A 5,334-nucleotide genomic window follows, 5' to 3' on the forward strand; every position below is an offset into this window, starting at 1 on the left:
GATTGTAGGACTAATGCGCAGACATGCTTACGGTAGCCTTAGGCTCTCAAGTGCCAAATGGATTAGTCATCGATTCTGGAATGATGTCGTAGGGTAAGATAGGGATCCTCTACCCGCTAGAAAAAGGACTAATGAATAGGCTTTAACTTCTCTACCCCATAGTCGAGGACGACTATGATTTCAAGAGAGAGGTAATGTCATAATAACTAATATCTAATTGTCCTAAATGATTTTCTCATGTTAAACTGATTATTTAATATGGGGAAGTACCAAGGGAGAAAAAGCTAGATTATTGGTAAGGCTAGCAGACTGGTCACGGTAGGGATCCAAAGGAGGGAAAATAGGGATCCAAAGGAGGACCAACTGCAAAAGAGCAATGTGAAAGCAATGTGCTTCAAAGACGTAAGGTTCATCCCATTAAGACGTCCAAAATGCTAAGGTTCCAAAATTCAAAGGTTAAGTCCAATGGTCATTCCTTAGGAAAATTGGATGCTTTGTAGTGTGCAAAAAGTCTTCAAAGACTCCTAAAGAGGGAGGGATGAGCCCTGTAAGTAGGGGATGAGAGAGAAACACACGCACACACACACACTCACAGGCTCCCTTTACACAAAGGGAATAGGGGACACATGTCAGCTCCCTAGCCCAGTTGCCCCCAAAGTGCACTCAAATCCTATTGGATGGCCACAGAGGTGGACCAATGAGAATTAGGCTAGAGTACATTTAGTTTTATTCATTTTAAAACACTTGATAAAAGAACCAATAGGAATTAGGCTCTCTAGAAGACTATTGGACAGTCTCCCAAGGGGTCCAATGAGCATTCAACAGCCCAATGGCTTGCCTGCTTCCTATTGGCCAGAAGACAAAGGGGTCCAATAAGAGTTTAATTGCATTATTTAATTACCTAAAGCTCTCAAAAAAGGGGAAAGGGGAACACATGTCACAAGGCTATCACTTATGCTTCTCATTTATTATTGGCTAAGCTTTGCAGGGTCCAATGGGGTGCCAGCATGAGTAAATTGCAAGAGGGGTCGACCAAGAGAGAGACGGGGCTGATTTTGTCAAGGCATTATCACACACACACTCATGAAATCTCATGTGGGAAGAAAGAAGACTCTCTCTCTCTCTTTCTCAAGCTTTAATGGAAAGCTCATCATCTACTCCAAGCTTGTGAGAAGGGAGGCCACACTAACAACTCTTGGCTTTGTGATGCAAATCCAACCAAGAGCCAAGCTTCAATGCATGCTCATCTCCTCTACCATGCTAATTACTAAGATATGCTAAGCTATTATGAGTGATTAGGTGAGGAGATATACTTCTTTCTCGTAAGGCTACTCCTTCTTCCTCTCAATCTACTCTCACACCCTGCTAGCTCTCACCATCTTCGAAGGTGTGTGTGGTCTTGGGTCTGAGACCGTGAGGGAATTGATGTTGTGTTTTATAAGTGTGTTCATGGTGCTTGAAGCTTCCATCTTCATTGCACCATCAAGTTATTGAAGGAACACAAAGTATTGTATTGTAAATGTCTCCCTTGATGGGGGAAACCTATAATACAAAGCCGTTTGGAGGGGGGACCGGCTCCATGTAAATCCAATCCTCAACTATTGTCAATAGCTTAATTTCTCTCTCTTTTGAAGTATTGTTCATGCCTATCTAACTAGGTGTTATTCTTTTTGTTGCTCTCTCCATCCAAGCACTCTTGCTATGCTCATTAGGAATCTATTCTAATGAAATGCTCACTATGTTTATGCTATTTTCCGCTATACACAAGTTACGAGGCCATTAAACGTCACACAATAAGTCTAAGGCCTAGGTTCTAGGCAGAGATAAATGACGGTTGCAAGGATTTATGAAGGGTTTTTTCACATGCCTTGTGTCTTATGAGTGCACGGGTGTAGGTATCTCTACAGCAATGCTTTCGCTGGCATTCACTATGAAAAAGCTGGGATTTGGCCATTTTTTAATGTATAGGGATAACTGGCATTAGGTCATACCCATGCACTTCACATGTAAGCATGGCAATAAGTCTGAGGCCTAGGTTATGGGCTCATAGTTATGTGTACTGACTCAATATTTTGGGCTATTAGTTGTTGATGCAAGATACACCAGTGATGTATCTACATACTAGTTGGGTATATTAGGATAACTCTAAAAAAAGGGGGCCGAATCCGATGAGCCTTTGTTGCATTTGATGCCTGGTTTTTGTTGGGTTGCTAGCATAATCGTGGTGTCACATTGATCAGGTATTGCGCACTATGATCTGGGTCTTATTGCATACCATGATGGAGGTTTTTGATAACAATGTTGTGACTGAACAGACTAGATTTAATGGGTTTTTTTTCACTTATGGCATGGCTTCTTTACACTAGTTTGTACAGTTTTGATATTTTTTAATTCCTCTTACTCAAACTAAATCTAGTGGATATTGTTTGGCTTGGTATGCTTAGGTGAGTTTTTTTGCCTAAGCCAAGTAACGGACAACCATTTGAGGTATAACATGATGTTTTTTTTAGGTCGTTACTATGTTTTGACTGTTGGTTTTAAAGATGGAGGTGGTAAGAGGTTTACCGCATACACTTGATTAGTCTAGATGAATTGTTTGACTAATTTTGCCACATTAAGTAAGAGAATGAAAAACTTGCTATGTAAAATTTTGATGGTGTACGGTTGAGGAGTAGGCACAAATTAAACTTGAATTAATGGTGGTATTAAGTCACTTGGATCAGAAGGGGTGGTGGCCTTCTAATCAAAATGACACATATGTAAATATCTATTTCAGGTCTATTAAAAATTGGACTATATAGAAACCATACATATAATAACTACCATAATTCAAAGGGATAGTGGCTTTTTTTACAAGCTTCAAAAAGATTTTTTAACAAAATTGAAATACATGTACACTTTGGACGATTGTTTAAGTAAAAAAAGTTGTAAGTTGGACATGGATAACAACTGATATAGTCCATTAACACCTGTAAAACACATTCAAAACTACCGTATGTGTTGTCTTGCTTGAATGGATGCAGGTGAGGACTCTATCCTTTCTTGGATTTTTTTTGGCTTGAAGCAAATGTCTGTCCATGATTACACTTGACTTGGGAAGTACTTCTTTAATGAGTCATTTTCATTGTATACTAGAACGAGACCTCATTCTCATAAGCCATGTACAAAGATAATTCTAAGACTGAGTTATTTTTGTACTAATCATTGCCTTTTCTCTAAAGCCAAGTGTCTTTTGAATGTTAAAGTTCATTTATGTCTTATTATATAAGTAAAAACAACTACACACACGTACGCCAATCCCTCTAGAGGGGTTTCTTGAAAACTTTGAACAGGATACTTTGTCATCCTCTTTCCACCTCTCAAAGACTCACACGATGTTAGCAATTGTTCCAATTGAGGATGTTATAAACTCAACGGTTACCTTTGTTCTGGCTCAGTCAAGGCAACTCATGCAAACAAAGTGTAATCAAGGAGTATGAAGCAAACAAAAAGCGTGCATATTTTGAGAGATTCAAAGAAAGAGGGAAGCTAGAATTAAACATGTTAGATTCAATGAATTTAAGCATTGCAAAATTACTGCACATGTGATCAAGTGTTTCAAGTGTTGCACAAAGGGTCTTGACAACGAGGCAAAAGGGCATTATGAAGCATCAAGCATTGAGTGTTACCATATACATGTGGTAGTGGTGTGTGTGAACGTGCATTGTTTATACACCCATTCATTTTAGGGCTATCTGTATTTCCATTACACACTAAGTAATATACTCTCTATTGTGTGCCTTGAGCTTCCTTCGTCTTCTCCAAGCTATGTTTGTTTTCCTGCAACCCTAATTCCAACTATTGGTATCAGAGCACGTTGCATCCTCACGGGCTTAGTCGCCAGCAGCTCCAGCACACACCTGCTCACTTTCTCCGATTTTAGTGAGCTTTGGAGAGCATTCGCAGGTCGACATAAATTTCAGAAAAGCTCATAGAGTGAATCTGTGCAAATTTCGGATTCAAGCTCATTTCGGCCACCGTTTTCACTACAAGCAGTACTGCACAGGTTTTTCGTCATTTTGTGCAGAATTTCTGTCATCAGTGCCTTTTTTTGCATAACAAGTCCCTTACAGTCTTCTAAGGTTTGTGCTATATAGCACATGTTGTTACTGCTTCATTTCTCCTCTGTTCGAGCAGTTTTCACATCAGGTGCAACACTTACCATGGCTAACAACAACACATATGTGTTCAAGATGTCTGTTGTTGAGGACAGACTGGATGGGGACAATTACCCTATGTGGGCTTACATGATGCAACATGTTCTTGTGTCAAAGGGCATCTAGAATATTGTGCAGGGCATTGATGCACATCCTGGTTGTGAGGATGTAGGCAATGTTGAGGATGTTGCAGGTTTTGCTGCAAGGATTTCTGCTGTTAGAGTTGTTTTACCTACGGCAAAACAAGCTTGGTGGGATGTAAAGCAAAAACGGTGTTGCTGAGAGGAAAAACATGTCACTTACGGAAATGGTATGATGTATGGTCAAAAGTCAAGCTTTGCTGTATTCTTTTTGGCTTGAGGCCATCATAAAGAGGTCTCCTACGAAAGCTTTGCAGTTTATTACTCCATTTGAAGCATGGCATGATAGAAAGCCTTCTATTGAGCACACGCGTGTTTTTGGTTGTTTGGCATATGCTTTGCTACCACAAACACAACGCAAAAAATTGGATGGTAAGGCTGTCAAATGTATTTTTGTTGGTTATAGTGCTGAAAGCAAAGGTTACAGGTTGTATCATCCTCAAGCAAAGTGTATCTTGGTCTCACAGGATGTTGTGTTTGTAGAAGATTCTGTTCAGCCCTTTGTTGTCATGTACTAGAGGCAGTAATGTCAGCTCACAGGACATTAATGACACTTTGTTGCCTCTTTTCAGTGGTGGAAGTTCGAAAGAGAATTCCAATGAGGCAAATGTATAGCCTATAGGGGTTTCTGAAAATGTTACAGATCAGCCTATTACTGATGGAGATGTACATGATGTACTTGATGAGGAAAGGGCTGAAAATGAGCAGACTAGAGGTATGCCAAAATGGCTGGTGCATACATTGCGTGATAGAAAATTGTATGCACCTTTGTCTAGTTGTACTTGTTCAGGCTCTCACCATGCATCTTATGCATCAGATTGTTCTTACAAGAACCTTTGTCTTTTGATGAAGCACAAAATTCATAAAAATTGGACGGCTGTCATGCAATCAAAATATGATGCACTTATAGAAAATGACACACGGACTTTATTTGATTTGCCTTCTGGAGAAAAGGCCATTGGTACGAAGTGGTTTTACAAGTTGAAACGCAAGCCAGA

This window comes from Adiantum capillus-veneris, chromosome 17 (genome assembly GCF_014529385.1).
Source record: "Adiantum capillus-veneris isolate H3 chromosome 17, ASM1452938v2, whole genome shotgun sequence".
NCBI lineage: Eukaryota > Viridiplantae > Streptophyta > Polypodiopsida > Polypodiales > Pteridaceae > Adiantum > Adiantum capillus-veneris.